General features: G+C 44.9%; 1 pseudogene; it reads left to right on the top strand.

The window, feature by feature from the left end:
• Window positions 1–4,601: 4,601 nt before the first annotated feature.
• LOC135532289 (tetratricopeptide repeat protein 34-like) lies at window positions 4,602–8,589 on the top strand (annotated as a pseudogene).
• The last annotated feature ends 1,378 nt before the right edge of the window (window positions 8,590–9,967 follow it).

Here is a 9,967-nt window from a genome sequence, read left to right as displayed (position 1 = left end):
GAAGGAGAGTGATGGGGAGCTGCATCAGATGACCTGGCCTCCACAATCACTCAACCTCAACCCACTTGAGATGGTTTGGGATGAGTTGGACCGCAGAGTGAAGGAAAAGCAGTCAACAAGTGCTCAGCATATGTGGAACTCCTTCAAGACTGTTGGAAAAGCATTCCAGGTGACTACCTCATGAAGCTGGTTGAGAGAATGCAAAACTCTCATCAAGGCAAAGGGTGGCTACTTTGAAGAATCTCAAATATAAAATATATTTTGATTTGTTTAACATTCTTTGGGTTAATACGTGATTCCATATGTGTTATTTCATAGGTTTGACGCCTTCACTATTATTCTACAATATAGAAAATAGTAAAAAATAAAGAAAAACCCTAGAATGAGTAGGCGTGTCCAAACTTTTGACTGGTACTGTACTTCAATTCATTTTTTCAACTGGCACCAGGGAACCTTCAGACGAGTCCTGTGACGCCTGTGGGCGTCCTAGAGCAAAACAACCGACACATACATGTCCATGAGAGTAATTTTTCTTATATGTTACGAATTACAATTCGTATGATATGTTAGAAATTTGCAAAATGTACAATATGTTTTTGCTTTAACGCTGCAATATGTAACTTATTTGGGCAACCCGACCAAATTCACATAGAAATGTTGAGTTATATATCTGCCATTCACATTGAAAGCAAAAGAAGCGTAGATCTGTTCTATGTGCACTATTTCTGCTTCATACAGCTGAAAATACTATATTTGGGGTTTTGAAAAATCATTTTCATAGCGGTTTAGATGGTACAATGATTCTCTACAGAATGAGTGCTTGTTTTTTCACATAAACTGAAATTAGGCAAACCATTTTGAATTTTAGCAACCAACCAGGAAATGGTGAAGCGATTTCTGCATATTACACCTTTAGGTAACCGTCTGTCTTATGTAACCATATCAAAGGTAACATATCATACTATACTGAACAAAAAATATAAAAAACACATGTAAAGTGTTGGCCTCTGGAGCAGTGGAAACGCATTCTCTGTAGTAATGAATTACACTTCACCATCTGTCAGTCAGACAGTAAAATCTGGGACTGGCAGATGCTAGGAGAACACTACCTGCCCCAATGCACAGTGCCAACTGTAACGTTCGGTGGAGGAGGAATAATGGTCTGTGGCTGTTTTTCAGGCTCAGAGCTCTGTGCAGGCCAGTCAAGTTCTTCCACACTGATCTTGACAAACCATTTCTGTGTGGACTTTGCTTTGTGCACGGGGGTATTGTCATGCTGAAACAGGGAAATGGCCTTCCCAAACTGTTGCCACAAAGTTGGAAAGACAGAATCATCTAGAATGTCAGTTTATGCTGTAGCATTAAGATTTCCCTTCACTGGAACTAAGGGGCCTAGCCCGAACCATGAAAAACAGCCCCAGACCGTTATTCCTCTCCACCAAATGTTTACAGTTGGCACTATGCTTTGGGGGCAGGAAGCATTCTCCTGGCATTCGCCAAACCCAGATTAGTCCGTTAGACTGCCAGATGGTGAAGCATCCCTATGGAACACTTTTGATGCCATGTCCAGATGAGTTGGGGCTGTCCAAAGGGCAAGGGGGGTGCAACTCAATATTAAGGTGTCCTTTAATGTTTTTTGCAATCAGTGTAGATTGTCATTATGGAGACACCTATTGGATAAATGTGGCAACTCCTCTTTTGCTGCAATGAAAAAATAAAAACGTTTTCAAGCCTTGTGGGCGGGTTTTGTGTGTTCATTGGCTTAGATATTTAGCTAGACCTGGCAACCCTGGCTGTGTCTGTTGGTTATAACAGAAGGCGATCGCACGACTTTATGGGCAGAACGAAGAAAGAACAGAAACAGACAAAGCATGGCTGAACAGACAGATGCTAATCATCTCAGATGCTAGCAGTGAGAAAGAAGCAAGCAGCCCACGCGAATACTTTCCAGATCTCAATGGCAAAATACGCCTTATCTACATCAAAAACAGGGCAATCGGAAATGAGAAACCTTACACATTTGAAAGGACGACGGAGGCGTTCAAATCAATGGATTAAATCTTTGTACAGCAGCTCCTCAACCTCATCTATGCTGGAAATGTGCAGCAGTCAGAGCGTTTGGTTTCCATAGTAACCACGGAAACACGCTGCCACGAACAATAGGTAGTACTGGCTCGCGCGTTTATTACAGACATACATAATCATCCTAATATTACCCTGTATTAGCATGCACTATGCTTAGAAATAAATTTGTAAGACTTTCTCAAAACTAGTGACAGTAGTTTACTTGATACCAGTAGTTGGCTGCGCTGTATTGAATTACAAAAATGGGGCCAGTGCACAGCAATGTGTATTGTGTTCTTGAGAGTCTCTTTGCCTATTGACTTTTAATAGCCAACAAATTGGTTAGCTAACACACTGAGGAAATGTAGGTCAAACTATATATCAGTTACTATAAAGAATAGCTCGCTAATGCTAGAGTTCCTTTTTGGTATATAACTTTAGTAGCTTGCAGAGACAGCAGCTATAAGTTCTCTAGCAACAAGTAACAAATAAACAAAGTGAACTGGCTGAAAACCTAGGTGGACAGTGGGGGTTGTAACAAACATAGGGGACTGAGCAAGCTTGCCTAGGCACACATTTTTCTCTGGGGAAAATTTACCTTATTCATAAAACAGAATTTTGAGCTCACAAAATGATTAAAGGTAAAGGTAAATGTATATTTCTCAGTCATCCAACTTTAAAGAAGCAATCAGCAGTGGTAACAACAGCAAATCTCTGACCTTTTTTCTGTAAAAAGATGAGGGATGGGGCTGGAGATATGTAACCACTCAAATTCATAGACAGAGCTATGGATGCAGGACTGACCATCCATGCATGATATCAAAACTATAGTTTTAACCATGTTTGGAAGCTATATAGTGTTTGTTTACATTTACTTTGTTTACAAACATTGAAATAAAACAAGCTTATATTCTGGGTTCTGATGGGGGATGACATTTGAACCTGCTAAGCTCATGAGGCAAGTTATATTCTTCAATAATGAATGGGTACATATAATTAATTAATAAGTAAAACATTTTTTACTGCTGATTGCCCCTTTAAGAGTGTGCTTTATCATTCATTTCAACTTATTTTGGAGATAATTTGACAGGCTCAATTGTGTTACTGTATTAGCTTAACTAGAGCCACTATAGTGTTACTATAGTTGCTGTACAGCTCTTTGTGTTATTGCCCTAAGAGCTAGGCTACTTAAGCTAAGTTTGACTTCTCATATTTCAAGTTCACATTGGTTATTCTGGTCAATTTTGTTGTGGTATTTTAATAAAAAATAATCTCTCATTTTAAACTATGATTTTATATAACATGTGTTTTTCCCCCCAATTGTGGACAGTCATATGAACACTAGTGTTAATCACTGGAGAGCAGGGGGGCGTGATCATGACAGCCCTGGGACCTGCTGGGATAGGAGTGGCGGACCTGTGCCAAGAAGGAGACAAACTCTTAGAGACTGAGATTTGGGGAAGGCCACTGCTCTGTACATATCTGCCTTCAAGAGCCATGCTGGATCCACCATGGGTCACATGCGAGGCCTGGGGGGTTCCAGGTTGGCTAGGGTGATCTCCACTCTGGAGACCTGGCTCAATGGTCATGGGGAGATCCAGGCCTCCATGGAGGGCCTCAACAAAGGCCTGGCAGCTGTGTTCCTATCAACACTGAGCCCAAACAATGTGTCTGCCTCTCTTTTCAAAATGGAGTCCATACTTCAGGGTGCCGGTCAGGGCTGTGACGAGATTGTTGTACGCTGCTCAGCTTTGCTCGAAGGAAAGCAAAACCCATGTCGAGAGGGTTCCACTTGTGTGGTTTTGGAGTTAACTAGAGCCCTCACCTGCTTGCTCTCAGACCCCTACAGTCCCAAAGGCCCTAGGCTTTATCTCAAGGCTTTCCAAGACAATAAATCGGAGACTGTAAGACTGGTCAAGGGTAGACAAGCTCATCACCTGCCCAAGATAGTGAAGGCCTTCTCTGAGCAGATTTTGCCAAAAATACTGAAATGAAGTCTAGGGAGAGAGCGAGTGAGGTCATCGACATTGTAGCAGAAGCTGCCTCTGAATTCCTTGAGTTCTTAATGGCTGTTTCGCCAGGTGACACAGATGTGCAAGAGCTGCAAGCAACCTTCTTATTTTCATTAGGCAAGTTCGAAGAGAGCGCAGATGTTTATTCTGCTGCCTTGCAGGATCTTTCACAATCACAACCAAAGTCAGGTACAAGCAAGGTGGTTAAGGGGATGCCAGCAGAAAGAAGAGCCAGTCTCTTGACCTGTAGAGCGGCCGCCCATTTCTTCATAGGGGGCGAGCCACGGAGACAAGCCGGGACCTTGGTGAGGCTTTTTGGAGTCCACCCTGCCACAGCACGACTGCAGTTCCAGAGGCTCTTCGTGGACCAGGGGACAGGAGCGGCAGCCCGCATGCAACTGCGTCAGCAGGCAGAGAGAGGACTGTTGGGGTACAGGGAGACAGTCCTGGTCCGTCTTGACCTGCGTTCCTCTGAGGGCGTGGAGCTGCTGGACCCAGTGATCGCGCAGCTCTGGGCGCTGTGCCATGGAGCCCGACGGGGGCAGCAGAGAGCTGCGGGTGCGGCTGGCCGAGTGCCTCCTCCTGCGGGGCGAGTTCCGAGAGGCCCTCTCCATCTGCAGCCAGCTGGCGACCCACACCAACTCCCACACCCAGCATAGCTACCAGAACACTGTGCAGGTGCTGCGCGGCTACTCCCGTCTTCTCTCAGATGACCACAAGGGAGCCCTGGAGGACTTTCAAGCGGTGATCGAGCACATGGCACCCCACCCTTCCAGCTGTGTGCGGGCGCTGTGCGGCAGGGGCGTGCTGCGCATGATGGGGGGCCTGCACTACCTCACAGCCCTGGACTATGTGACGGCGAGCAGGTTGCAGCCCCAGGACACTGCGCTGACTGTACGCTGCTTGGTTCCCTGGAACTGCCGCGGGCTGCTGCTCACAGTGCTGTTGGAGCAGGCCAGGGTCATGCTGGAGGAGTGGACCGTAGATCACAGCTCCAGCCTCAGTCCCTTGGAACAGCAAGAGCACCAGCAGACCAAACAGCTACAGCCTACGCAGACAAGAGATGGCTCCAAAGAAGGGTAGCTTGTGCATGTGTTTCTCAGTGTTGAGGAAGCTACTCTGTTATCATTGTTTACCAAACTACCAATTACTTCACACTAGAAGAAGTTAAGATACAATAAAAATATAGTTCACTAAACTAAAGCTACTTAGAAAAAGTAGTTCTCGACATCCAAGCTACTTGGGGAAAAATGATCAAATCTAAATTTATCTTTATTTAACTAGGCAAGTCAGTTAAGAACAAATTCTTATTTACAATGACGGCCTAGGAACAGTGGGTTAACTGCCTGTTCAGGGGCAGAATGACAGATTTGTAGCTTGTCAGCTTGGGGGTTTGAACTTGAAACCTTCCGGTTCCTAGTCCAACACTCTAACCACTAGGCTATCCTGCTGCCCCAAATGTCAGACTACAAATTGCAAGAAACAGTTCACTCTAGGGTCAGGTATTAACAGAATGTGTAATTTAGTCTATTAAACGCAAAAACCTTTATTGCCTATATTTCCCCCATATTTTCTTATTTTTGCAAAAACAATTGTGTGTAGTTCTAGTAGTTAATTACTTTTTTGCCATGTAACGGTGTAGCTAACTTCTGAAAACACTACCAAAATTTGAATTTATTTCAAATTCCACCAAGCTACTGCAAAATGTAGTTTAATTACTAGTTGAACTACATGTAGTTCCCTACTCCCTAACACTGGTGTTTCTGCATGTCACACATGGGGTACTTTAATGTGAAAGATCTTTCATGAAATAGGCTGCATTGTGAATTAGGCTATAACCCACAAGTTGGCTATTCTTTAGACAGTGCTTGAATGATCTTATATTCGTTTTTCATTCTTAAACCCTGTCTGTCAGGGTTTGTATCAATTTGTACAATTTTTATTGAATTAGTATTCAATTAGATCTTCATGACTTTCAGTGAGGGTTTTAATTCATGAATGTCATTTCAGTATCGGCTGATACCCTGATTGAACCGTGATTGAATCTCTCTTTTGGCAGGACACCAGTTGGAGTCCACTCTCTGGCTGTTTTGCTGATGGAGTTACAGCCCAGTGCTGATGCTCCTCAGATCCTGGTGGCTGATGCCCTGTACCTGCTGGGCCGGGTGGAGGAAGCGTATCGCTTGCTGTTGGCCATTGGGCCCGCTAGCCCACGTGCACCCATCCTGGCCCGCCTCATCCTGCTTCAACTGCACCGGGCTTCCTTTATGATGCCAACCAGGTCCATCATTATGTAAACATTGCTTTATGTGAAAGGGCAAACTATTATGTTTAGTGTTTCCAACATAAATAGTCATTCTAATGGTCCTAACATTTAAAAAATATATTACCTACAGTATAAGATGTCTTTAGAACACTTGTCAGGAGACCACAATATGACTACAAAAATACCTTTTGATACTGAAAGTCACTTGTTATCATGCACCAGCAATACACTTGACTTGGCCCTAAGTAACATTGTGTTCAAATTATACTTTTTAAAATGTGTATAAATTCACACTTTGCAAATGCTGTTACAGCTATCCAGAATTATATGCACATTTTGAAATTGTGGACAAATGTTCCCAAATTTGCCATGATAAACTAAAAAAGCTACGACTGCTATCAACTAACTTTGTGCTCATGCTTTGTCTGTTCTTCTTTCAGCTGCTGAAGAAGCTGATCCAGTGTGGTGATACGTAGCTGCTTTGCCCCCTGCTGGCCTTGGCGTCTAAAAAGGACCGGCTGCTACTGCAGGGCTACTGCCACTCTGCCTCCAAACGCATCCTGGAGGGCCTGCAAGGCGAGTGCACCCTGAGGCAGGCCGTGGCCTATCTGTCCATCGCCATCATGGCCTCTGGTGATTGGCTCTGTCATTTGGTCAAGCATAGGTCATAATTTTGGATACATGTTTTGTTGTATAGGAAGCTCCTCCATGATAGTTAGAATTCCTGCTTTTGTGACATTTATCCTCCATTCTCTTTGTAATAGAAACTTACCTCCCTTGACAAAATTCAGATTTTCCAAATTAAGTTTCAAATTAAGTAATGCTGACAGATTAAAATTAGGTTTATACTGTATTTTGTTTGCGGTAGATGCATCTCTGAATCATAAACACTTGATAAAGGGTCTCTTTTTAGTGTAGCTTCACGTTATGTTTCGAATAGGTCATAATAGTACAATGTACACTGAGGGTACAAAATATTAGAGCATCTTCCTAATATTGAGTTGCACCCCTTTTGCCCTCAGAACAGCCTCAATTGGCCGGGGCATGGACTCTACAGCAGTGTCAAAAAGCATCCCACAGGGATGCTGGCCCATGTTGACTCCAATGCTTCCCACAGTTGTGTCAAGTTGGCTAAATGTCCTTTGGGTAATGGTGGACCATACTTGATACCCACGGAAACTGTTGAGCGAGAAAACCCTGCAGTGTTGCAGTTCTTGACACACTCAAACCGTTGTGCCTAGCACCTACTACCATACTCCATTCAAAGGCACTTAAATAATTCACCCTCTGAATGGCAAACATACACAATCCATGTCTCAATTGTCTCAAGCCTTAAAATCCTTTCTTTAACATGTCTCTCCCCTTCATCTAGACTGATTGAGTGGATTCAACAGGTGACATCAATAAGGGATAATAGCTCTCACCTGGTCAGTCTCTGTCACGGAAAGAGCAGGTGTACCTAATTCTTTGTACACTCAGTGTATATTTTATATATACTAACATTCATGACATTATAGGCAATACAACTAATGTAAGGTCTACTACTTGCAGGATGTGAGGCAGCAAACTCATTGATGGAAAGGGCCAGGTGCTATGTCTTGTTGGGCCAACGCAAGACAGCCATCTTTGATTTCAACTCCATCTTGAAAGAGCACCCTGATCATGTACAGGCCCTCTGTGGAAGAGGCTTCACCTATCTCATGCTAAACCAACAGAAGGTACTAGGACACAAAAATGGGGGATACTTATCCTGCTGTACATGCAGTGCTAATATTGCTTTTTGCATCAGCATTAAAGCAATTGTTTTAAGGGCTCTACATCCACATTGACAGCTTCTGATTGACAGATAATCTCAAGACTATTATAAAAATGTCTTTGTTTTCCAGGAATGCACTCAGGATATACTGGCAGCACTTCAAATAAGCATGGACGCCGTCACCAAAGACATCCTATCGCTCAAAGATAAGGCAAGGAAACTGGTCTGTGATTGGCTGCAGCACTACTGCCGGACCAATCTGTCGGAGATCCTGGCGGCTAAGTCCGTCCCCTGCCAGGAAGAAGAGCTTCGAGAGGCTTTTCTAATTGGAGGAGTCCTGATGAGGACTGACTGCCGAGATACCAGACGTCATCTCCTCTACGTAGATATACTACTGGCCAAAGGTGAGATTGGCACTTGGCTGACAGACTCTCACTTATCTATCATCAGTGAGTGCTCTTTTTGGATGACTTTTGCCTATCCCAGCCTAGACCATATGCCCTATGATTACACCTATGAAGTAATCTCAGATTTTCACACCTGCATAGGGTGTAGGTTTTATGGGTCGACTTGGGATTTAGCCTTTGTCCTGTTCTGCTAGAGATGACACAGTATGGACAGTGTCTAAGCAGGCCTACTTTTAGGAAGGTTTTAGTTTAAGTATATTTTTGTAAAGTTGCTTTTTTTGATGATGCTGTTATATGATACCAGATCAGATTCATTTGTAGATTGAAGATACTTAAAAGTACAGCAGAAGAATGGTAGCTTCTGAAAGTAAACTGGAAGTGCTAAGCTGTGCACAGTTAGTACATGTAGCTGTTTTGAAATATCTGCCCCTGTGATCCAGGTGAGGTGAAATCAGCAGGAGCTCACCTGGCTCAGGTGTTTGGCCAGGATCCCGGAGGCTGCAGCTCAGGCCAGGGTGGGCGTGGTGGAGGCCTGGCAGCAGAATTACCGCGGAGGCGGCGCCAGGCTAAGCAAGCTGACTGAAAAGGAACCCTCTACTCTGGACTTCCTGCTGACCCTCATTCCCCCGATTCACAGGAAACGCATGGCACAAGTAAAAACAAAGACAACACCTATCGACAAATCAGATTGCTAACTGTTTTATAATCCCTTTTTCCCCCACGCAAGACAAAGCAATTTTACAAGAAAAACCAATCAACTATTATTACAAGACAAAACAATCAACTCTTACGAGGATGTAACAGTCAACTCTCATCATAATATGCACTCACACAATTATGTCTATGTTACCATAGGCAGCAGCCCAGGAAGCAGGCAGTGTCTCAACGAGTGGCCATTGGGAGCAAGCCCTGGCCCTTCTGACTGTGGCTGTGAGCCGCGGCAGAGCTTCGACCGCAGTTCCTGCGCCAACGGGCCGCTTGCCTCGCCCAGCTTGACCTGCATGAACGGGCTGTGGCCGACCTGGACCAGGTCATCCAGAGCCACGGTGACCCCTCCGACGCTACAGTCTCCGGAGCCCCAGAAGAGCCTCACGTCTGGGCAGACGACCTGTGTCAGCGAGGCCGCAGCCTGGTGCTGTGCTCCTACCTAGGGCCCGCCCTGGATGACTTCAGCCGGGCCCTGGAGCTCCACCGGGGCCAGGCTTTGCAGTGTGTGGAGGCCGGGCTGGGAAGGTCCCGCCCTGGCCGAAAGTGCTTCCTGCGATGGCCCTGCAGCACTACGGAGCAGCAGCTCAGTAAGGCCTGGAGGTTGACCGAGAGCGGCCTGTTGGGTGACAGTGAGCACATGGAGCTGCGCAGGCTCAGGGCCAGGGTCAAGCGGGAGCACTGCAGCCCTGCATTGTACACTAGATTAGTGTACCTTTTGTAGTGCCTTTGTCCCTTGAGATACCATTGTACTGTA

This window comes from Oncorhynchus masou, unplaced genomic scaffold (genome assembly GCF_036934945.1).
Source record: "Oncorhynchus masou masou isolate Uvic2021 unplaced genomic scaffold, UVic_Omas_1.1 unplaced_scaffold_1801, whole genome shotgun sequence".
Taxonomy (NCBI): domain Eukaryota; kingdom Metazoa; phylum Chordata; class Actinopteri; order Salmoniformes; family Salmonidae; genus Oncorhynchus; species Oncorhynchus masou.
Note: the sequence above shows the minus strand (reverse complement) of the source record. Positions and strands in the feature narration are given on the sequence as shown.